At 37.7% G+C, this 25,776-nt stretch overlaps 1 protein-coding gene across 3 annotated transcripts in view; it reads right to left on the bottom strand.

The window, feature by feature from the left end:
- The window catches only part of MOB3A (MOB kinase activator 3A), a 42,701-nt gene extending 17,408 nt beyond the window's left edge, over window positions 1-25,293 (bottom strand). The window contains exon 1 of one of the 3 annotated variants that reach the window (XM_023496850.2): window positions 25,129-25,293. The gene's annotated coding sequence lies outside the window, so the exon portion shown is untranslated. Of the gene's footprint in view, window positions 1-943; window positions 1,078-20,890; window positions 21,004-25,128 lie in introns of those variants that run through there. The other 2 variants (XM_003760795.3, XM_031948120.1) reach the window with 2 other exon arrangements.
- Between the last annotated feature and the right edge of the window lie 483 nt (window positions 25,294-25,776).

Here is a 25,776-nt window from a genome sequence, read left to right as displayed (position 1 = left end):
AGGAACAAAATCCTACATCAAACCCAGGTATTATTTTTGTGAGTTTGAAAAATATTGTACACTTCAATTTGGAGCCTCCTAATTTAGATTTTGTTCTAATTCAGAGGCAAGGCTGAAATTTAAATTTTCATGGACTATTACGGATGGAAGGGACCCTAAAGATTGTTTAATTCAAGCCACTCATTTTAGAAATGAGGAAGTTGAGCCAGAGAAAGATAAAGGGACTTCCCCAGTGTCACTCAGAAAGTGAAAGCCATAAGTCAAAGCCATCTTCTAACTCCCAAGTTCAGCAAATCTTCCAATATCATCTTAATGCCTCTCTCTCTCTCCTTTCTTCCCTCTCTCCCCCCCTTTCTCCTTCTCTTTTTCTCTCTCAGCAGGACAGAAGAAAGGCTAAGCTAGGCCATAATCCAAATGAATCATAGGATTTTTAGAGCTAGAAGGGAATCTTCAAAATCCCTTTGTCCAACTTTCTCTTTTAAAAGGTGAGGAAACTGAGGAATAAGGATGTTATATCCATAAGTACTATATCACTTGAAGAATGGCAAATGTGATATCAAATATGCAAAAACAAGGCCCAACTCAATAATTAGAATGGCTAACAATCATCACTATCATCTAGTTTGAGGTTTAAAATCTAGCAAACAGGAGAAAACAAGCATACTGAAGAGATTAAATGTACATCATCAATAGATCCACAAAAAAAAAATTTTTTAAAAAGTAACAAGTATTTTTTTTTTTACTTTTGCAAAGGTAAATAGTTAGCATCTATATTCATCTGTATTTCAATGTATGGTTAGTGAGAGACAAGTCATAACTTAACCACATCCTGTACCCAAGTCCTTAATTATCTTTATCCTAGCAGCACAGAAAATGGTATAAAACAAGCCTCAGAGGCTTTCCTGTGTCTAAGCAGTTGTTTATGCTTTAAACAAAGACTCACTTTAGTACAAAGCAGTATTCAAGCTGCTTCACTTGCATATAGAAGAAAGAGAATGTGAAGGGGGACTAACTGGTGGACTCCCAGGGTATCTTTCCTTCAAGAAGATCAAGAGATTCTACTAAAACCCAATCTTTCAAAGTCTGCAATCAGAAAAAAAGCCAAATTATAACATTTGCACTCAGTAAATTTATTTATTCCTTTAATAACTGGTTGAATGTTTACTATAAGCATAGCAACATGAAAGATATGACATAATGTTTGTCCTTAAGGCATTTATAATCTAGTTAGGGAGGCAAGATAGATAGATAGGTGAAATGGCTAAATATACAAGGAACTATGATCAAATTCAAATGACTGTCAGGCATTAACAGTATAGGATACAGATTTTCAAGGGGAGAAAAGGAAAAGGTTAAAACATTTGAGTCAAAGCAACCGGACTGATTAAGAAATGCATAACTATATTCTGGGTATAAAAAAGTCTATGGTGAATAAGAAATAATTAGAGGTAAGGAACAAATGTTGTCAAGTCATTTCAGTCACGTCTGACTTTTTGTGACCCCATTTGAGGCTTCCTTGGCAAAGATACTGGAGTAGTTTGTCATTTTCTTCTCCAGTTCATTTTACAGCTGAGGAAACTAAGGCAATGACGAGCTCACCAGCACACAACTAGCATCTGAGGCTAGATTTGAACTCAGAAAGACTGGTCTTTTTCATTCCAAGCCAGGTGCTCTATCCATTGCACCACTTAGGTGCAGGACAAATGTAAATTGGGCCTTATTTTCTAAGTAATAAGGAACTGGCAAAGCTTTCTTTTTTCTTTTTTTAAATGTAATATGAAGTTTATTGCATCCTTTGCAAAAAAACAAATGTTATAAAATGGAGAATTGAATATTTATATGCATTCTTTTTTAAAAAACATTAAAGCTTTTTATTTTCAAAACATACACATGGATAATTTTTCATGCATAATGTATTAACTCTTACAAAACCTTGTGTTCCAATTCTCTGCTCCTTCCTCTATCTCCTCCCCTAGATGGCAAGTAATCCAATATATGGTAAACATGGTAGAAATATATGTTATATAATTGCCACCTGCAATTTTGATTTCCTGAAGGGACAACATTAGAAACAGGCAGCATAATGGATAGAGCGCTATCCTGGAATCAGAAAGCCACAAGTTCAAATTCACCTTTAGACACTTACTACCCGTGAGACTCTGGGCAAGTTGCCTGACTGCCTCAGTTTACTAACATTTTCTATATAACTTTCTTTAAGTCTAGACAATGAATATAACAATAAATCAAGTCCTGATTTGTGATATTTGTGGATTTCAGTGAAAATTTAATAATCTGTTCACTGGTTAGAGCAGTTTCCAGCATAGCTCTGCTTTTCAGGTAACCATAAATACACAGACTCATTGAGATGTAAGTCATGAAATGTGTTTCATTATCTTAAAGGCCAGACCCTTCCCTAGCCATCCTGTTAAGATGAAGACATTCCCTGCATCATGTAGCTAGGTGGCTCAGGAGATAGACTACTGTGTATTTGAGTCAGGAAGATCCAAGTTCAAATTTGGCCTCAAAAACTTACTAGATGTGTACTTTGGGCAAATTGTTTAACTTCTGTCTGCCTTGGTTTCCTCAACTGTAAAATGGGGACAATAGCATCTACTTTCCCAAGGTTATCCTAAGGATCAAATGAAATAATTGTAAAGCACTTAAACTCAGGCTTTTCTGCACATCAGTGTCTGACATGTAGTAGGTATTTAATAAGTGTTTGTTTCCTTCCTTTGAGTTTCCTCCTATAGATAAAGAAACTGAGATACAAAGAGAGTAAAAGATCTAGTATTCTGGAATATAGGTTAACCTTTGTCTTTGGCAGGATGGTGAAGATCTCCTCTGAGAATCATGTTTTTAAATGCATAAAAATAAAACATAGTATTAATACAAGAAATCACTTATGTTGAAGTACATTTATCAAAATATTAAACAAGTTCCTAGGTCCCAGGTTAAGAATCCTTGTTCTAGTAAATCTGGGAGCTTGAAAATAAATCCTCTAATGAAACAGACCAAAACATGCCCCTAGCTGTCTATTCTGTGAATCCTGGGCATGGGGCAGGGATGGGAATATGGGGATGTAGTACATTACTTGCTGTGCTGGGGCCTGCATCCTGTGCTCTTGACTGATACAACTGTAGAATACCAATGGAGGCTTTAGTAGTCCTGACATAATTCTTATAGAATGGGACTAGTCTTCTATATTTATTGTCAGTTGCTTGTTATATATTTCTAACTCTGAGTTTGTCCATAAGTTTCTTTTTCTTTTTGTAATTAAAGCTTTTTAGTTTTCAAAACAGTGAACAATTCTTCCACATTAGCCTTTGCAAAACCCTGTGTTCCAATTTTTCCTCTTTCCCCCACGCCCTCTCCTAGATGACAAGTAGTCGAAAATATGTTAAATATGGTAAAAATATATGTTAAATCCAATATATGTATACATATTTATACAATTATTGTACTGCACAAGAAAAAAAAAAAGGAAGCAACCTAAAATGCAAGCAAACAACAACAAAAAGAGTGAAAATGCTATGTTGTGAACCACAATCAGTTCCCACAGTTCTCTCTGGGTGTAAATAGCTCTCTTTATCACTGGACAATTGGAGCTGGTTTGAATCATCTCATTATTGGAGAGAGCCACATCCATCAGAATTGATCATAGTATCATCTTATTGTTGCTGTGTATAATGATCTCCTGGTTCTGTTCATTTCACTTAGCATCAGTTTATTTAAGTCTCTCCAAGCCTCTCTGAAATCATGCTGCTGGTTATTTCTTACAAAACAATAATATTCCATAACATTCATATACCATAATTTATTCAGCCATTCTACAACTGACAGGCATCCATTCAATTTCCAGTTTCTAGCCACTACAAAGAGACCTGCCACAAACATTTTTGCACATATGGGTCCCTTTCCCTTCTTTATTATCTCTTTGGGATATAAGCCCAGTAGTAAGACTGCTGGATTAAAGGGTAGGCACAGTTTGATAACTTTTTGAGCATAGTTCCAAAATGCTCTTCAGAATGGCTGGATGTATTCACATTTCCACCACAATGTATTAATGTCCCTGTTTTCCCACATCCCCTCCAATATTTGTCATTATTATTTCCTGTTATCTTAGCCAATCCAACAGGTATGTAGTGGTATCTCAGAGTTGCTTAATTTGCATTTCTCTGATAAATAATGATTTAGAGCACCTTTTCATGTGACTAGAAATAGTTTCAATTTATTCATCTGAAAATTGTCTCTCCATATCCTTTGACCATTTATCGATTGGAGAATGGCTTGAATTCTTATAAATTAGAGTCAATTCTCTATATATTTTGGAAATGAGGCCTTTATCAGAACCTCTGAATGTAAAAATGTTTTCCCAATTTATTGCTTCCCTTCTAATCTTGTCTGCATTAGTTTTGTTTGTACAAAACCTTTTTAATTTAATATAATCAAAATTATCTATTTTGTGATCAATAATGATCTCCAGTTCTTCTTTGGACACAGGAATGAGAGGTAAATTATCCTATGTTCTTCTAATTTGTTTATAATATCATTCTTTATATCTAGATCATAAAACCATTTAGAATTTATTTTGGTAAACGGTATTAGGTGTGGGTCAGTGCCTAATTTCTGCCATACTAGTTTCCAATTCTCCCAAAAGTTTTTGTCAAATAGTGAGTTCTTATCCCAAAAGCTGAGGTCTCTGGGTTTGTTAAACACTAGATTGCTATAGTTACTATTTTGTTCTGTGAACCTAACCTATTTCATTGATTGACTACTCTATTGCTTAGCCAATACCAAATGGTTTTGATGATCACTGCTTTATAAAATAGTTTTAAATCTGGCAAGCTAGGCCACCTTCATTTGCATTGTTTTTCATAAATTCCCTTGAAATTTTTGATCCCATAAGTTTCTTAGACATCCAGATCAATCTCTTCAGGATACTTTGTTCTTCCAACTAGGTGGTGTAGTCAACATGTTGTTGAATTTAGGAGTCTCAAAAGTCCAAGTTCAAATTCCTTAATAGACACTTAGACAAGTAATGATCTTTATTAACAACTAGTATTTATATAGAACTTTAAAGTTTTTAGCTCACTTTGCAAACATTATCTCAATTTATCTTCACAAGTATCTATTTCTAATGTTGTCCCTTCAGGTCTTCTTGACTCCAGATGCAGTATTTCATACACTGTGCCACTTAGTTGCCTAAGCCACTTAAACTTCATTCAGCTTCAGTTTTCTCTTTCGAAGAATGGGAATAATAATAGCATCTATTTCACAAAGTGATTGTGAGGACAAAATGAGGTAATATTTGTGTATGTGTCAATACATATACATATGTGTGTGTGTGTGTGTGTGTGTGTGTGTGCAAATAAAATACTTTCCAAACCTTTAAATGCTAAATGTTTGCTATTATTCCAACTTATCTGAACCATTTCTGCTCATATCTTCAGAATATTCTCTGCATTTCCCTCCCTTCTTTGTGGATTCTAATATTATGGAACACTTCATATAATGTCAGATTTCTTCAATGTATTAGATTCACTAAAAGATTTTTCCTATTTTCAAAAATTATTTTGAGGGATGACTCTCTAAGAAGGAAGAGGGTAGAATATATACTGGAAAACATAATAAAAAAATAAAACATCAACAAGACTTAAAGAAAAAAAAAAGAATATGTCATTACTAAAAGTGTTTCATTCTTGGACAGATTTCCCTTGTAAAACAGTATGCCAGAGCATAGAATGCTAGACTCAGAATCTGGAAGACCTAAATCCCAACCATGATACAAGTAATGTAACTGTGGCCAAGTTTAAGTCTCTAAGTCTCAGTTTCTTTACCTACAAAGTGGGGATAATATTTCTAATCTGTAATAACTATGTCCTCAGGGTTGTTATAAAACTCAAAAGTGATCAAGAATGTAAAGCATTGACTCAGTGTTTTCTCAAAATCAGTAGCTATGATGATAACTTACTCTTTTACTGAACTCTTTGAAATATGTTTTTTTTTAGATTAAAATACAAATTTCTCAACTTTGCATTTAAGATTCTCTACAATTCAGGCTACATAAAGAATTGGAAATTGATGGGATGTCCATCAATTGGGGAATTGCTGAACAAACTGTGTTATATCAATGCTGCATCTCAACTTCAGAGGCTGCATTGAGTGCACAATCATCTTGGAACAAAAAATCATGCAACACTTGCTCCACGTTAGTTTTGACTTGTAGTTTTTTCAATTTGAAGAATTTACCATCAGTGCAGTAGCTGACTTTGATTTCATGTTTGTCTTCATTGAAGACATTTGACAACATGGCTGAAAATATGGGAGCTAAATATGGAAGCAAGCACATAGCCTTGTTTCGATCTATTGGTGATTGGAAAAGCTTAAGAGCATTGTCCATTGGCTAGGACCTGGGCAAGCATGCCATTATGAAATTGACATAATATACTGATGAATTTTTCTGAGTAACCAAATTTTGACATAATTTTCCATATGCCCTCACGACTGACAGTAATGTAATAGCATACTATTGTGCTGTAAGAAATGATAAAAGCCAGATTTTAGAAAAACATGGACTTGATCAATGTTGATAAACTTAGTTCTTCTCAGTAACACTATGATGCAAGACAATTCCAAAAGACTCATGATGGAAAATACTATCCACATCTAGAGGAAGAACTATGGAGATTGAATGCACAATTAAGCATACTATTTTCACATTTTTTTCCTTCTGATTATTCTTTCACAACATTACTAATAAGGAAATATATTGAATATGTTTGTATATGTATAACCTATATTAGATTGCTTGCTGTCTTAAGGAGGGAGGGAAGGGAAAGAGAAAAAAAAAGGTTACTCGATCTTATAATAAGCAAATGCTAAAAACTATTTTTACATGTAATTGGAAAAAGTAAAATACTATTAAATGGAAAAAATAAAATCTTCGCTACCTTTTTTTGGGGTGCAGGGAATTTTAAAGTGTTATCATGTGATCATAGTTTTAGAACTATAAGGGATCTTAAAAGATATTTAGTTTTATTGATGAAGAAACAAAAAGCCAGATTTAATCAAAATTATAACCTAAGTTTCAGAGACTGAATCTGAACTCACGTCATCTGTCTTTAAATCTACAATTCCTTATACTGTACTATAGGCCCCTATTCATATACTCCAGGCAATTCTCAATTAAGCTCTATTAAGAGCTGTTAGCTAAACTCAACTTCCTATTTCCCACCTCTGTGTAGTCCTTTCCACAAGCCAGCCCCAAATCTGGAATGCACTCCCTGTATTCTACCTCCAAGAACTCTATAATCTTCAAGGTTCAGCTCGGAATGGACTTGAGCTAAAGTTTTCCCTGATCTTCTCAAATTGTTAATATACTTGTCGGTTTCAAACTATCAGTAATTTATTTACAGATGTTAATGTTGGGTCTTAACCACCTTTCACACAATCTTTAGTAGAATGTAAGCTCCTTAAGGGCAAGGATTGTTCTTTGGGGAGCATAGGAGGAGGTGTGGAAGCAAGTCCTTATATCCTTAGCACCTAATCCAGTACTTTGCAGATTATTTAATAAATATTTGTTAAAGCAGAAAATACTTAATAGAAGTATACTGAATTGAAGCAGGACAAGTCTAAATTCTCTTTAACATTACAATCCTTCAAAAATTTGAAGACAGCTATAACAGCCCTAGTTCCTTCAACCAACCAAAGGTTCTGATCTATTACTAAAACTGCTACTAGACCCTCAGAATGTACACTTTCTTTGGTGGTGTTTATGGTAAACATTCTTAAAAGGGCAATTTGAGTAACTGGATCATTTATATTCCTATAATCAATTTTAATGTGCAGAAACTGCACTAGAAAATAAATGATTGGGGTAAGTTAGTTGGTGCAGTGGATAGAGCACCAGCCCTGAAGTTAGGAGGACCGAAGTTCAAATCTGGCCTCAGACACTTAACCCGTCCCTGTGTGACCCTGGGCAAATCACTTAATCCCAATTGCCTCAGGAGGAAAAATGATTTATAATCCTAATTTGTAATCTCTAACAATAGCATTAATTTTTAGATTCTCTTAAATTCCCCTCACTCCATCTCCACTTCAAGAGATGATATGTAAACTGATAATCATGGTATATAAGCACCAAGCTATAGGTTAAGCATTATGTGCATGGAGTTTATTGTTGTAATCAAACAAATTTGTGTTCTAATTTAATCTGGGTATATATTTAATGATATGCAAAGTCATTATTGTACTTCTTGGGAACTGATTAGTTCATATACACAGAAAGATTAATAGTACCTGTTTTAGTTACTGAGTAATACTAGAGAACAGAAAGGAGTAACAGAAGTGAAAATGTTTAGAAGTTAAAGTATATGACTAAACAAAAGTAGATAAAGAGAAGCTGGGTTGTGAAGAGCCTTAAATGTCAAAGAGAAGAGTTTATATTTGCTCCTGAAGTTTAAACACCACTATGTTTAAAGAATGTATGTGTCATGGAAATGGAAGCAAGAGATGTGGGGATAGAGCTGACAACACCTGGTAAATGACTGAATATATAAGGAGGGTGAGAATGAAAAATAAAGGACAAAACTGAAGTTATAACCTAAATGACTGGAAGAGCAACTATGTGCCCTCAAAAGAGATAGGAAGATCAGTAAAGAGAAGATGGAAGAGAAGATGAGTTTTGTTTTGGACATGAAGTGTTTGAAATGCTCATTGGATACAAAAATGAACATATAGTACAGTATATATGTATAGAGATGATCATTAAACTCATAGAAACTGATGAAATCACCAAGAAAGAGGGCACAGAAAAAAGAATAAAAGAGGGACTAGGACAAAAGCCTGAGGTTAGGGATGAGTTATGTATACCTGATCAGCCAAAGAGAGAAGTTAAGAGAACCTGAAGAGGGAGATGTTATGAAAACCCAGGGATAAGAGAGTATCCAGGAGAAGAGGGCGGTGAACAATATCAAATGCCACAAGGAGGAGGAAGATTGAGAAAAGACCAATGGATTTGGCAATTAAGAGACTACAGGTAACCTTGGAGAGAGTAGTTTAAGACAGTGATGAGAGATTTTATAGGGTTATATACAGCTTCTTTAAAAATGGGAATTTGTTGTCAAAAGGAAGAGAGATATAATAGCCTGAGGAGATGAGGGTCAAATAAGATTTTTTAAAGGATGTAGCAAAGTCAGTCCTATATTTGGAAGACAGACAAAAGATAGGGAGAGATGGGAAAATGGAGGGGAGAGGGAGTTTCAGGAACAAGCTACCAAGTGATAGAACATGGGAAGAGAAAAAAAATGTCTGAATAAAACTGGACTTGGTGAGAGAAATTATCACTTCAAAAGAAACAAGAGCAAGGAAGGACAAAATATAGGATAATGTCAAGGGATAATAAGATGTATAAGAGTAGGAAATAATGTCTGTGTTCTGTTTTAGGTCTAGACACTAAGGACAAAGAAAAACAGTTGCTGTACTCAAGGAGTTTTCATGGAACTTAGAAGATGTAACATACGCAGTTAAATAAACAAGACAAGTTGAGAAGGAAAAACCTATTCTTAAGAACATGTGAGACTAGGAAAGATTTCCAGTAGGAGATAACCCCAGAGCTGAGCCTTCAAGCTAGAGATTCCAAGAGGCAAAAGTGAAGAAACAGTGCATTCCAGGCATAAGAGAAGGGTGGTGCTAAGAGACATTTTGCAGATTCCAGGAATGGTCTGAAGGCAGGTGATGGCATGTTAAATTCAAGGATGGTTAGAAGGCCAGTCTGAGTAGAATGTAAAACATGTGAAGAACAGGAACTAAGTTGGAAAAGATAGATGTTCTGAACCATATTACAGAAAGCTTGAAATGTCAAGAAACAAAGATGAAATGTTCAGACTAAGATGTCTAAAAATCAGGAAGAAATGACAAATACTTCCTGCTTCCAAATTTTCAGCTATTGTCCAAAACCAACAAGAACAACTCAAAAAGTCAGTCATTTCATGTTAATATCACATCTAATTCTATTTACTTCCAATAATTGTCTTTTTTATTACTTTTTTCTGTTCTCTAGTAGTATTCAGTAAGTAGAAAGACACACATACTTATTGCAGATATGAGGCAAGATTATAGAGAAGGCAAGTGACTTATCCAAGATAAATAACCTAAAAGAATTTCGTTCTCAGGATCACCAGATCAAGATGTGTGATCCTGCACTTCACACAAACGTTAGCAATTCTTTCCTTGCCTTCTATATCTGGAACTCATCAGGTATTATCAGGTATGCTTTATCCCTAGCACTAAAATCCATATTTTCTCTCTCTCTCTCTCTCTCTCTTTTTTTTTTTTTTTTTTGGCTGAGGCAACTAGGGTTAAGTGACTTGCCTAGGATCACACATTTAGGAAGTGTTAACTGTCTGAGACTAGATTTGAACTTAGGTCCACCTAACTTCAGGGCTGGTGCTCTATCCACTGCACCACCTAGCTGCCTCTGTATATTTTTAAAAAATCTAAAGTTTAACATTTACAAAGCTTCTATTAGAGCCCCTCCTCAGAAAGGGGAAGAATTTTTGTATTAAGTGAAGTAATTTTCTGAAGAACTTCTGGACTCCCAGTGGAGCATTCTTTTTTTATTATTATTATTATTATTATAGCTTTTTATTTACAAAACATGGTAAATAAACATGGGTAATTTTTTCAATACTGACCCTTGCAAAACCTTCTGTTCTAAATTTTCCCTTCCTTCTCCCAGTTTTTCCCCTAGATGGCAAATAGTCCAATACATGTTAAATATGTTAAAATGTATGTTAAATCCAATATGTGTATACATATTTATAGTTATCTTGCTGCACAAGAAAAATCAGATCTAGGAAAAAAAAACATGAAAAGGAAAACAAAAATGCAACAAACAACAACAGAAAGAGTGAAAATGCTATGTTGTGATCCACACTCAGCTTCCACAGTTCTCTCTCTGGGTGTAGATGACTCCCTTACTGAACAATTGGAACTGGTTTGAATCATTTCAATGTCGAAGAGGAGCACATCCATCAGAATTGATCACCATATAGTTTTGTTGTTGCTGTGTATAATGACCTCCTGATTCTGCTCACTTCACTCAGCATCAGTTCATGTAAGTCTCTCCAGATCTCTCTGAAATCATCCTGATGGTCATTTCTTTTATATATATATATATATTTTATTTAATAGCCTTTTATTTACAGGATATATGCATGGGTAACTTTACAGCATTAACAATTGCCAAACCTCTTGTTCCAATTTTTCACCTCTTACCCCCCCACCCCCTCCCCTAGATGGCAGGATGACCAGTAGATGTTAAACATATTAAAATATAAATTAGATACACAATAAGTATACATGACCAAAACGTTATTTTGCTGTACAAAAAGAATCAGACTCTGAAATATTGTACAATTAGCTTGTGAAGGAAATCAAAAATGCAGGTGGGCATAAATATAGGGATTGGGAATTCAGTGTAATGGTTTTTAGTCATCTCCCAGAGTTCTTTCTCTGGGCATAGCTGGTTCAGTTCATTACTGCTCCATTGGAAATGATTTGGTTGATCTCGTTGCTGAGGATGGCCTGGTCCATCAGAACTGGTCCTGATGGTCATTTCTTACAGAACAATAATATTCCATAGCATTCATATGCCATAATTTATTAAGCCATTCTGCAACTGATGGGCATCCACTCAGTTTCCAGTTTCTTGCCATTACAAAAAGGGCTGCCACAAACATTTTTGCACATGTGGGTCCCTTTCTCTCCTTTAAGATCTCTTTGGGATATAAGCCCAGTAGAAACACTGCTGGATCAAAGGGTATGCACAGTTTGAACACTGATGGGTCAAAGGTTATGCTCAGTTTGATAGTTTTTTGAAATAGTTCCAAATTGCTCTCCACAATGGTGGGATCCATTCACAGTTCCACCAACAATGTATTAGTGTCCCAGTTTTCCCACATACTCCCCAACATTCTTCATTATCTTTTTTTTGGTCATCTTAGCCAATCTGAGAGGTGTGTAGTATATTTAGTGGGGCATTCTAAAAGAAAACAAGTATTCATCTCACTGCCATATAGCAACTACCTTATATAGAAGCTGTCTCTTCCTTTGAAAAACTATGGGAGGGGAGGATGTTTTGGGGGTGGGGGGGAATAGGAATAGAAATGTTAGCTTTTGCTCAATGGCTATTTTTTTCTCTGAAAATCTAAATATTTTCCTCTATAAAATAAGAAGTTTGGCTTAATCACTTGGGCAATAAAATTTTATTATGCTGGTACTTAGCTAGTTGTCACAATAAATGGGTACAAGGTTTCAAAAAGGAAACTGTCACACTGACTCCAAAGTGTTTCTTTCTTTCTTTTTTTTTTTTTTTCTTGCTCTGTTGAGAACTTTGGGTTAAGAATTAAGCATAAAAAGTATATATATCCAGACATATACCTTTCCAAGGAAAAATAATGTGCTAAATAAATTTCTAAACAAATTATAAGGAAAACTATTACCTTCATTTTCCCAGCTATTCCACTTGAGATAGGAAGGGCACTTGTGCTAAGAAACCAAACAAGCTAATAAGAATAAACTTCCCCCTTTTTCTTTAAGTAATTCCTCATATGGTTTTTACAAAACAAACCAACACTGACCCCTCCCTAAGTGAGGTTCAGAAAGACAGAGATACACACCAAAATGTATCCCTTTCCTTCCGGTTGTCTATGCTCTTTATATCCTCTTGTTAGTTGCAAACTATTTATAAAATGTTTGTTTTTAGGCTATTAGTTGTTAGGTTTTAAAATTTTATACAAGGGCTCAAATGCTTAGAGGAAAAAAAAACCCTCTCACTCCAAATGGTCTAAAAATAATTACAAATTTCAAGTCACAGAAACTGCTGTTATGCTCTATAGCCATGTCAAAAAAGACTACCAGAAGCAGAGTATCATGGGAGAATGGCATGAGAAAAAAGATGTGTACTTTTTCTATTTGTAAAAAAGTAATCCTTTGGGACTGTAATCTTTAGTAATCTAAAATTTATTTATAAAGTTTTTATATTTTAGAATATTTAGATTTTAAAGTTGCAATTCTGTCAGACATTAACAAGGATGTAGAAATCACTCTAGTAAGATATTTACCATGAGATAATTTTCTTAATTTTTCTCCTACATGGAAGAGGGGGAAACAGATTAAAAAAAAAAAAGATAGTGGGAACTTCTAATTCAATGTAATATTTATTCCAATAAAAATCATATGACAAAGTACATGAAATAAAATACATAGGATTATATAGGAAAATGATATTGAAATATTTTTAAACAAGTTCATAAATTCCATGTTTAGAACTCTCCATTAACTCTAAAAGAATTTTATCTTGAATTTATTCCCATAATTTCCCTTAACATTTTTTACTTTAAAATGGGAAAAATGAGAAAAGTGAAAAATTATTCAAGCCTGTCAATTTCCTATTCCTTCACAATCTCATTATTCTTTAGGGATCTTATTCCCATGTACTATGACAAAATAATAACTTTTATTTATATAGCACTTCACAATTTATAAAATATGAGCAGCGGTTTCCCTCCAAAGATATATGCTAAAAAATAGTAACATAACACAGAACTCTGTGACCGGCTTGATAAGGAAATGGAATGTTCTGATTTAAATAAATACTATGATAAAGTTTTACCATGCATATACTACACATCAATTTTCAAAGAGTCAGAATAGAAACGCATCAAAACTATTGAACATTTCTGTCTTCTCCATGAGATTGCCCATTACTATCATTCTTTAATCCCTTTCTCTATGCTGCTCTGTTGAGGGGGATAGTGATTTCATTAGAGTGGTGTTTGCCTAATGCTGCCTACATTGACCTATACTTGTATACTTAAGCCGTTCCACGGTGGGCTTTCTGTTTACTCAAACACTCCAAAGAACTGGTGGATTTTTCAGTGTGTGAAATCCCTCCAACAATGCCATAACTCTGCCATGGGGGATCTTCACAAAGTGCTCAGGGCCTTTCTCTTAATACTGCAAGGACATCACTGTAATACATGAGCTAATGACTAATCATTTCTCCTCCTTACCTTCTGATTAACCCAATCTTCTCTTCCACCCAAGCAATTCTTTGATGACATCCTCTTCACTATGCAGTTCCTTGCTTGTATTGAGCTGGAGCCTACTTACATCCATCATGTAGTGATTTACTTTCTTTTTCAGAACATACAATGTTCCCTAAGTCACACAAACACAACACTGGAAGAATACTGGTATTAACAAAATGAGTATTCTAACATTAATCCATTACAGAGCTCTAAACTGGTCGAACACTGTCACGTTTTGTGCTGGGAGTATCTTTGGGGGAAATTTGGGCTAGAACTCCCATATTAAAGAAGATAAGCTCTTGCTTTCTAGCCAGAGTTGCCTAGGACACTGAGAGGTGATGTGATTTGTCCAGGGTGACAAGGCCTATTTATCATTTACTCTGGCAAACCATTTGAAAATGCAATAAAAAGCATTAAGCTCTTGATATCTTATGACATAATGATGCTAACACAGAGCATATATTATCTCCAAGGAAGTAAAAAGTTGGAAAGAAATGTCCCATAAATACCGTAATATTCAAAGTAGCATTTTTTTTTTTTGTGATGAAAGAGAAATTCAGAGAAACACTGAAACTTTTAAGAAATGATAGTCAAAGTAAGCAAAACCAGGAAAAAAAGTTTTCACAATGACTATTATAATGAAAACTAAAATAGAACCACAGATGAGGAAACTGAAGCAGATGATGGTTAGGTGACTTATCCAAGGTTATAAAACTAGTAACTGTCTGAGGCTGGATTTGAACTCAAGCTCTTCTAATTCCAAGGCCAACACTCAATCTACTGCAACACCTAGCTGTTTAATTATAGTATCATCTAATCTTTATTTTTCCACTGTCGATACAAAGGTAGCATGAAACATTTTTTCAAAAGCTTTCTTAAAATCTAGGCAAACTACAATGACAGCATTCCCTTTATCTATAAAGTTAGCAATCCTATCATGAAGAAACCATGCTAGCTCTCTATATCATCTTTTACAGGCAATCTTTCCCAACCCCTCCTAATTTTAGTGCTTTCCCTCTTAGTCATTTCCTTTTCATCCTTCATTTAGTTTGTTTGTATATATTTATTACATATTATCTCCTCCACTAGACTGTGAGTTTTTGCTCACTGTTTCCCCAGCACTTAGCAAAACACTTGACATATAGTAGGTGCTTTCAAAAAAAAAAAAAGTCTGATTGGTTCATTTATAACTTCTTTTTTGAAATGTTAGCTATCTCTTTGATAATCCATTCCAGAATTTCCCCAGGAATCAAAGTTAAGGTTGCTGGCCTACAGACTTAACTCTTGAAAATTAGGTCATTTGTCTTTCTCCAAAATGGTGGGGCCTTTTCTTTTTATCATGATCTTTCAATTTTTTTTTTTTTATTACTGATACTAGCTCAGGAACTATATATATTTTTAATTAAATATTTTATTACTTTTTACAATTTCATGTGAAAACATTTGTAACATTCATTTTTTTAAAAATGTGAACTCCAAATAATCTCTTTGTCTCCCACCTCATTCAGAAGGCAGTCAATTTAATATAGGTTATACATGTGCAGTCATGCAAAACATACTTCAATATTAGTCATATTGTAAAGCAAAACACACATATACACATAAACAAAGTAAAAAGTATTATGTTTTGATCTGTATTCAGACTCCATCAATTTTTTTTCTGGAAGTAAACAGCATTCATCTTCCTAAGTCCTTCAAAATTGTCTTAGATCTCTATATTGTTGAGAATAGCTAAGTCATTCATAGCAGATTATCATACAATATTGCTATTATTTCATACAATGTTCTGACTCTGCTCACTTCACTTTGTATCTGCTCATGTAAGTCATGTCAGACTTTTCTAAAAGAATCCTTCCCATCATTTCTTATAGCATAATAGTTTTCCATCACATGTAAACACAACTTGTTTAGCCATTTCCCAATTGATTGGCATCCCCCATCAATTTCCATTTCTCTGCACCACAAAAAGATCAATCATATCTTCCAATTCTTTCTGTACCCTAAGAGGGAGTTAATATAAGCCAAGTAATCTAAATTAATGAACTAGATGCTATCTTAACCATTGCTACAGTTTTTTGGCATCAACCCTGTTAGTGAATTTTTTTTCTATTTCAATGAGGGAAAGTTAAGGAAGGAGAAAGGGAAAAAGCACTTATTGCCTATCATTTCACAGATATTATCTCATTGGCAATGGAAATAGAAGCAAAAGGAGAACTGAGAAGCTCTGTAATCTGTTGTCAATTCTCATCATCCCTCCTCCTCAAGCAAAGCTTCTGTCCCTTCTCTGATCCCTCTTTCTCTCCCAATATAGATTTAAAAGACCCAGACTTTTTGCCATTCTATTTCCTTCATTAGCCTTAGTTCATTCTAGTATTAGTACTCCTGACATTTATTTTTACAACATTACGTCTTCTTCTGTTTATCTGGCCAGTGCATTCCCTGTGTGTCCTTACTGGTGCCTGTAGAAGGCTTCTTGTTGCAGTAGAAGTGATATGCTCATTATCTCCCAGCCTTTTCCTTAAGATTTTACTTAGGAGTAACTTACAAGCAATGGCCTTGCCCATTCTGTCTCCTATAGTATTAGCTTTGTTTTCATAGGTTCACAGAGGAAGGACTGGAAGGGATCTGCCTCAAAAACCATCCTCTTAGATTCTCTCATTTTGCTTTTGAGTGAAATGAAGTTCCAGGAATGAAGTGAGTTTCCCATGGTCAGAGCCAAAAGTGAGAGGTGAATCCAGACTCTCTGACTCCAGGCTCAGGGTTCTCTTCACATACCAGACAAAAGCTGATCATTCCAGTTCCCAATTTAATAATTTTTCCTGGAGATTTCTAAGTCAATAGTGGGGGTGTTACAAGAGCAAAACTAATCAAGAGGGTAGAAAAAGAATCTGAATCTCAACCTTTCCTCAGTATGCAAATATGGGACTGGTCTCCAACAAAGCTACTCCACCCTTCTTTATCCCAAGGTTGCACCCTCTTATGGAGTCCCCTCAGAGCAGTTACTAGCCAGCTGCTAGGTGAGTACTCACAGCCTATATATATATAAGCCATGCAGGTGCCAATGGGAAAATTCTTTCCCACCAGTACAGACCTTAGGGCTGTAAACAGGCTTAACTCTCAGAATGGCTTCAAGAGTAAAAGCTTCAGGTCCACCCCTTCACTATTTTTGATTTGGGTGAGACAGAATAAGTCATATCCTAGTGCATATATACAATTTTCAAAAAGTATTCATACAGTTGGGATACTTGCTCAATTTTTTTTAACCATTGGGGTAATGAAATCCAAAAGTCTGATTTAAACCCTTTTAAAACCATTAATTAAGAATATATAAACAACAACCTGGGGGAGGAAAAAACTCAGTGTACATAATAAATGTACACAAATCTTCACATCAAGTCAAGGATTATTATAATAATAAGAGTTAACATTTATAAAGTGCCTACTATGTACCAGACACTTTAAAAATACCTATTTGATCTCACAACTTTTGAAGGTGGATACTATTATTAGTCTCACTTTACTGATGAGGAAACTGAGACAAAAGGTTAACTGACTTGCCTGGGGTCTCACAGGTAGTAGTGTCTGAGGCTGGACTTGAATTCAAGTGTTTCCTGACCCCAGGCCTGGCATTCTATCTGCCGCTATTAACTCTATGTCTTGTTCCATTGTTAAAGTAGAAAAATTGTGGAAGAACATAGAAAAGATTTACCTATGGTCACATAAGTTGTAATCAAAATAAAAAATCAAGTTTAGTTCTTCTAAAGCACTGGTTCTTGTCCTAATATATCTACCCAAAGATATATCTCTTATACCCTTTATTCTAACAGATAGAGGTATTTGGACACTTTTTAATTGGCAAAGTGCTAAGTGAAAAACTGATATGAAAACATTTAAAAACTATTTTTGTCCTCAAAATGGCCTAACAAATTAGATCAGAGGTAGGTCTCATAAAACATGAAGTATTACTGGGAGATGTGGGTTGGGGGATTAGTTCTTATCTTGTCAATAATTCTGGAGTAGTCTTTGCTTTTTAACCCCAATAGAAAAGGATCAAAAAACTCCATGGAAAAATCACAAGATACTTTTAAATATTCAAGGAAAACTCAAATCAAGACAAAAATCTATGCTTAGTTATAAATAAATCACAAAAAGATATCTAGTACTCTAAAATCAGAAAAGGCAATTGATTATCATAGAGATTCTTATTTAGCCCTTAAAGTTAGGCTAAAATGCTTTGGGGAGCATCCAGTGAAGATTTTCTTTCAATTCTACCCACCCCTCAGTCGACTGTCTGATTCACCTTTTGTCTGGTTTAGTAATTGAATTTCTAAATTCCAGGAAAACAGGAAGAATCAATCTCTCTCTCTCTCTCTTTTTCTCACACACACACACACACACACACATATACAAAGATTCTAAAGCTCCAAAAGTATTGTTTTATATGTATACACATACACGTCTGTCTATATGTGTCTATACAGAAATACACACAAATTTAAATTTTAAAATTTAGATTTGGTAAACTTTTTTAACTCTCACCCTTACAAAACAATTACGATGAAAAAAAAAGTCCCCTCAAAGTTACCTATTAATAAAATTTGTAAAATAATATAGTGCAGAGAACAATTTTACTTTTAAAAAATACCAATAAAATTGTTTAGAAAATCATTTCACTTTTCTCGAAGAAATGATGAATATGAATACAGGAACATGAAAAGACATCAACTGATGCAAAGTCAAGTAAGTAGAGTAAGGAACATACCACGCACAAAAAACTACAACAATGTGAATAACCACAAAATAATCTAAATGACATGCAAAATCATAAAGAACAAGCTTGATCCCAAAGCAATGACATGAGAAGACACCCTCTCCTAATCTCTTTGTTGAAGTGAGGGGAGAGGAAGAGGATGTGGTATATAATGCCAGATTTTTCAATCTATTAAATATTTTTGCTAAATTTTGCTTTTTTTTTTTTCTTTCTTAAAAAAGTTCATTGTTATATGTGATGAGTTCTCTGAGGGGAAAGGAGAAGGGATACGGGTGAAATTAGTTGATATAAAAACAGGATATCAATAAAAATCTACTTTTAAAACTGATTTAAAAACAATCTCTAAAAACATAATGTACTAAAATTAGCATTTCTACAATCATCAAAGTACCCAAAACATATGGCTTAAATACTTACTTAAAGTCTTAGAAAAAGTTGTTGTTGAATATTATTCCTATTTTAACAAAGAAACTGAAGCATTTATTCAATGTCAAAGTTGGAAGTAAAATTTAAAGATTCATTCTCAGGAGGCTCTGTAATCACTTGACTAGTTTATATTAATTCTAATGGTAAAAATCTGACACTAAGAGTTTTTAAGTATCTAACTCCCTTCAACAAATTAATACCAAAAAACCCAAAATCCCCAACCAAAAACCTTAGCTAATCTGAACCAATAGGGAAGGAAGTTGAAAGTTACTTCACACAATTCAGAAAATTAAGGTCACTAAAAATACACTTGGGAATTATTTTTGTAAAGGGGGAAAAACATCAAGATGCTTAATATACCAACACAGTGGGGATTTCCAGCATGGGGATTTCTGGCATAGGGCTTTCCTAAGGAAGAACAAAATTAGTACCCCCTTGCCCCCCCAAAAAAGAGAAAATTAAAGTAGTATGGGCCTAATCTGTCATCTGGACTACTTATAATTGCCACTACCAGGACAAACACTGGATGCTTCCCCCTTTCTCAGAAAATACCACCCACCCCAACAGCCAAATCTCTTAAAGGTTTTTACTTTAAAAAATAAAAGTTCTGCAACTTTCAGCTTTAAAAAGGCGTATTTGTTAAATACCAAGAAAATACAAAGTTCGCGCTCAGAGTCTGGGGGGACATTTCCCCGTGTCTCACAAGTTAAGGAGCAGAGATGAGGTCAGAGAGCACTCCAACAGCATCAGCCGTGACCCAAGGCCCCCAGAACCCTCAATGAGACCCTCGAGGCTGCTCTCCAGGCCTCGGCTGCCGGGCTGTGTCCCTCCTCTCACTGTCTGCCACTTTCCTGAAGGGGGAGGTAAAGACCACTCCGGGGAGCCCCCAAAAGGCGGGCCTGGTTACCGGACTCGCAGAGCCTGACGTTTGATCCGGAGAAGACCAAGGTTTCTGACAATTTGCTAGTTCTCCGGGGATGACATGACACAAGCTTTTGATTTTACAGATGAGGAAACTGAGGGTCAGGAAGGAAAGCCACGATTTACAGAGGACCCCAAGAGGGGCTGCAAGGGCTCCTGAGACCGCCTCGTGGGGGCACTCAGTCTGGCAAAGACTTCCCAGAACGATGTTTTTAAAGGAAACGCTTTTATAAAGGAAAAGCTATTTTAATTTGAATTAAAATATATATATTTTTAAATTAAAGAAGTAAAAGTTCCAATTAAAAAAACAAAAGAAAACGCGTTCCAGGGACAACACCTCCTTCCCCTTCCTTTCGCAAACAAGGGGAAACTGAGGTAAGGAGTTAACGCTTTCATGTTACAGCCGGGGAAACCGAGGCCGGGGACCCAGCCTGGCCTCGAAGCCGGGGAGGTCTCCCCAAGATTGGTGGGCACGTCCCCTCCCCCGCTCTCCGGAGCGGGCCGACCCTTCCCGAGGCCCTTCTCCCCGGAGAGGCCTCGCGTGACCGGGGCGCGCCGGGAGGACCCCCATCCCCGGCAAGGACCCCTCCCCAGAGGCCGGAGGCCGCCGAGCCCTCCCTCCCCGCCCTCCAGCTGTCAGGACTCGCGCGCTCCCCCGCCCCGGCCTCGCCCCTCTCACCTGCTCCAGCCTCGCGACGCCCCTCGCTTCGCAGACCAACCACCGCCCAGCTGCGCAGGCGCGCCACAGGTCCCAATCAACTCTGCGTCGCGGAACTCGGCGAGCCTCGCGGAGCGCTCCGAGAGAAGTGATCGGCGGCCCGCCCCTCCCTTCCTCCGCCCCTCCCTTCCTCCGCCCCGCCCCTCGCAGAGCCCGGAACCGGATCTACTTCTTCTTAAAGGGCCCGCCGTCGGGTCACCCAGCGCGCGGAGCTGGGAGAGGCGGAGGGACCAGGCCCCTGAAATTTAACCAGGTCCTCTGGGTTTGCAGAGTCAGCAAAAGTCTTCAGAGGCCTTTCAACCTGGCCCAGCCCAACGCCCCTCCCCCCATTCTGGAAAGGAGGAAACTAAGGGCTAGAGAAGGGAAGTGAATGAATTACCCAAGGTCACATAGCTGTTGAGTGCCAGGCTGCGCCTCCTCCGCCCTCTCGCTTCCTTAGCTGCGGGGGGTGGGGACAGGAAACTGCTGTCGGCCTCAGCTCTGGCCTAGTCCGACCCATTTGACAGATAAAGAAACTGAGGCCAAAGGAGCGGAAACGACTGGTTAGTGGTGGGGGCAGCGATTCGAACCTATGGCCTCTTTCCCAGTCACTTCCCTCAGAACCTGCTTCTTCTCTGCTAAAGTCACAGGAGACAGCTCCGCCTAGCGAAGGGCCGGTGAACTGGGTGATGGGAGGAGCTGGAGTGCCCGGGACACTGGGTCTGAGCCGGGGCAGCGCAGGCCTGGAATAGACACGAGCACGCAGAGGCACGCACAAGTATGCAATGTACAAACATGCATGCATTCATGCAGGGCATGCACCCACGGGTGCACAAACATGCACACAAGCATACAGTATTCACGTGCACATGCACACAGGTGCACAAGCATGAACTCTCACTAGCGCACATGCATGCACACACGGGCACACAAAAGCATACACAAGCATGCAGGTGCACATGTATGCGGGGAGCACAAGCATGCACACATGCACACACAGCATGTACACTCACTAGCACACATGCATGCACACAGGGCACACAAGCATGCACGTGCACATGCACACAGGGCGCACAAGCATGCACACATGCACACACGCACAGGGCGCACAAGCATGCACATATGCACACACAGCATGTACACTCACTAGCACACATGCATGCACACAGGGCACACAAGCATGCACACATGCACACATGCACAGGGCGCACAAGCATGCACACATGCACACACAGCATGTACACTCAGAACACATGCATGCACACACATGCACACACGGGCACACAAAAGCATACACAAGCATGCAGGTGCACATGTATGCAGGGAGCACAAGCATGCACACATGCACACACAGCATGTACACTCACTAGAACACATGCATGCACACAGGGCACACAAGCATGCACACACGCACAGGGCACACAAGCATGCACACATGCACACACAGCATGTACACTCACTAGCACACATGCATGTACACACAAACAAGCGCACAACATGCACGCAGGGTGCACAAGCATACACACAGCATGTACATACACACACACACAGAGGCATGCCTACCCACCCACACATACACTGTCCCTAGGGCAGCACTAGGAAAGTACACAGGGAGGTGACAGTTCCACTGGCCTCTGCTCTCATCAGATCTTCACCACCAGTAAGGATAATTTTTATATATTACAATCCAACTATATATGTGTGTGTATATATATATATGTATATATATAATATATAATATATATAACTATGATGATATAACATAACAGGATGTGATATATATATAAGATATAACATTAACTATATTATATAGTGATTTAGTAATATTTATAAAGCATTTAGCATAGTGCTTGGCACATAATAAATGCTATTATTCTTATTATCAAAGAGATCTTTTTCTTTGAAAAGGGCAGGGAGGTGACCCAGTGACTAGAGTACCAGGCCTGGAGTTAGGAGTTAGGATGACTCATTTTCCTGAATTCAAATCTGGCCTCAGACACTCACTATCTGTGATCCTGAGCCAGTCCCTTCACCCTGTTTGCCTCAGTTTGCCCGTCTGTAAAATGACCTGGAGAAGGAATGGCAAACCCCTCCAGTAACTTGACCAAGAAAACCCCAAATGGAGTCACAACGTGTTTAGTTTAGCCCCCCAAAATGACTGAACAACAACAAAAATTCCCTCCAGCCACTCCTCACATGGCTGGAGTTTCTTCATCATCATCTGCAGCTTATCTGAGTTCTTAGATTGTAGTATCCACATAGGAACCTGACTCCTTTGAGCCTGGGTATTGAGCTACAAAGTAGCATACAATAGAACATTAATTTGCAATAGAACATAAGCTTAAGGTATATTCTCTGCTACAATATATTATGGGGAAATTGAGCATGCATAGAAAATCATAATGAGGGGCCCTCCCATGGGGGATATGTTTGGAAGGATGATTTCCCCATTTCTGGACCCCAAGTGAGGGCACTCTCCCCGAGCTGGTCATAGTCTCTCCTGGGATCTCTTTACCGGCTGCTTGAGCCATTTGCTTTTCGGTCTGCTCGAGTAAAGTTGCTAAAAGCCTGTTCCTGACAAGGGTAGCCTCAGTCATAACCATCACACCCAATCAACAAAAGCCTGGCAGAGCATCCCCATGTTAAGTTTAAGCTTTATTTTTCTCATATCTGGGTGGAGAGCAAAGATATATGCTACAGACAACCATCTGATTTAGGATTCTGATGTTCCTAAATATTCATAAGACATTTTCTGGTTTGGCAACGCGTGAATTTGAACCAAAACCAAAGATAAACTAAAAGGGTCAAGGTCTCCACCTACCTGGCCCACATGCCTAGGTTTATTTTTTACATCTGTGGGACACCACATACAATTATTTGTTGTTATATTTTGCTCAGCAAAACGCCTTATAAGGTCTTGCTATAAGCCAGTCAATCCCAACTGTAGATTTCCTGATAGCCCAGGATTTGGGCAACTAGGGGGTAGAGTAGATAGCACTCAGGGTGTGGATGCCGGAAGAACTGAGTTCAAATCCAACCTAGGCAAGTCATTTAATCCTGTTGCCTTGGTTTCCTGATCTGTCAAATGAGCTGGAGAAGGAAATGGCAAACCATTCCAGTATCTCTGCCAAGAAAGCCCCAAAGGGGATCACAAAAAGTCAGCTGCTTGACTGAAAAACACCTGAACTGAATTTGGAAGAATGGGAAGTGGAAGAAAGGGAGACAGTTTAAGGAATTTATAAACCCAAGCCTCGGAGTCAGAAGGCCTGAGACTGAATCTTGACTCTACCAATGACTAACTGTGTGATCTTGGGCACGTTATCTGACCTCCTACCCCGTCCCCCTCTTCAGCCACAGTCAAAGGACCCTGTTCCCCAGGAGTTGTGTCACATCAGCAAGATGTTTTGCTGGAAAGATGGAAGGGGGCTGGGTTACAGAAGGCTTTGAATGCCAATGGAGTATTTTGTATTGGATCCTGGAGGCAATATGGAATTCCTGGAGTTTACTGAGTGTGTGTGTGCATGTGAGTGTTTGTGTATGTGATGTGATTGGACTGTGCATTAGAAAATCACATCCGTGGCTGAATATAAGACAGATTGCAGTGAGGAGAGACTCGAGACAGGCAGACCAAGAGTGGTATTGCAATGAACCAGGCATGAGGGTACTCGACGGCAGTGCCAGAAGGGAGAAGGGGGTGTATTGGGGAGATTTTACAAAAATGAAATGGAAAGTTTTGGGATATCCACAGGGCATCCAGTTTGAGATATCTGCTAGGCAACCCAGCAAGGGAGGCTCGATTCCCAATGCAATTTAATTCCAAAAGACTTATTAATTACCAGCTATGTTCCAGGCATTGTACTAGGTACAAAAGCGACAAGCATTAAACTAAAATAGCCCTCATCCTTAAAGCACTTATAATTTATAAAAGATAAATATCCCCATTCCCCTTCTGGGTAACTAAGGCAACTAGATAGTTCAGGGGATAGAGTTTTGGGCCTGGAAGTTCAAATCCAGCCTCAGACACTTCCCAGCTGTGTGATCCTGTGAGAGTCACTTCACCCTGTTTGCCTCCTCATCTGTACAATGAGCTGGAGAAGGAAATGATAAATTATTCCAGTATCTTTGCCATGACAATCCCAAATGCAATCACAAAAGTGGAATTCAACAGAAACAAGTGAACAACAATAACAAAGGAAGGCAACAGCGAGTCATATACTCACCTGATCCCTACCCTCACCAAGCCCATCTGGAGAGTAATTGGAGAGATTCTTCATTCTCAGAACCCAGAGGATCTCTCAGACGCAGGTAATCTGAGGCTCCAAAGCATGTGGGTATCTGGTATCTTACTCACAGGGAAGGCTGGAGAAGGGAGTCTGAATTGGGGTAGAGTGGAAATCATAGAGTTTAGAAGTTGGAAAAGAAAAGTGTAACAAGGGTTACACAAGGGAAGGGAGGGATGAGGCTTTACCACAGGATGAAGAAATTTCCAGAGGGCAATGACAAGACTTTTAGTCTTGTTTTAGTTTGTTGATTTTTTTTTTACAACATAGAAACAACTGGACTTTTTACTTAGTTATCAAGGATAATTAACTGAGAAAACTGCTAGATAAGATTTCTGTATCCTAATCTGCTCTGAGCTCCCCACTTCTAACTAGACTGAGGACATATTGTGTATTGCTTGCCTCAATGAAAAGATTGCTAGTTAAAGGTCTGGGAGATATTGCCATATTGAAACTAAGGACCCAAGGGGTTAAGAGATTTACCCAGGATTACTCAGCTCATAAACAACTGAGGCAGAGATAGACTGGCAAACGTCTAGCAGGACATACTTTTAAGTTTAATCTCATTATTAATATTTTCTAACTTTC

The sequence above is a fragment of the Sarcophilus harrisii genome, chromosome 1 (assembly GCF_902635505.1).
Source record: "Sarcophilus harrisii chromosome 1, mSarHar1.11, whole genome shotgun sequence".
NCBI lineage: Eukaryota > Metazoa > Chordata > Mammalia > Dasyuromorphia > Dasyuridae > Sarcophilus > Sarcophilus harrisii.
The sequence above is the reverse complement of the archived record's forward strand: the minus strand, read 5'-3'. Positions and strand labels throughout refer to the sequence as shown.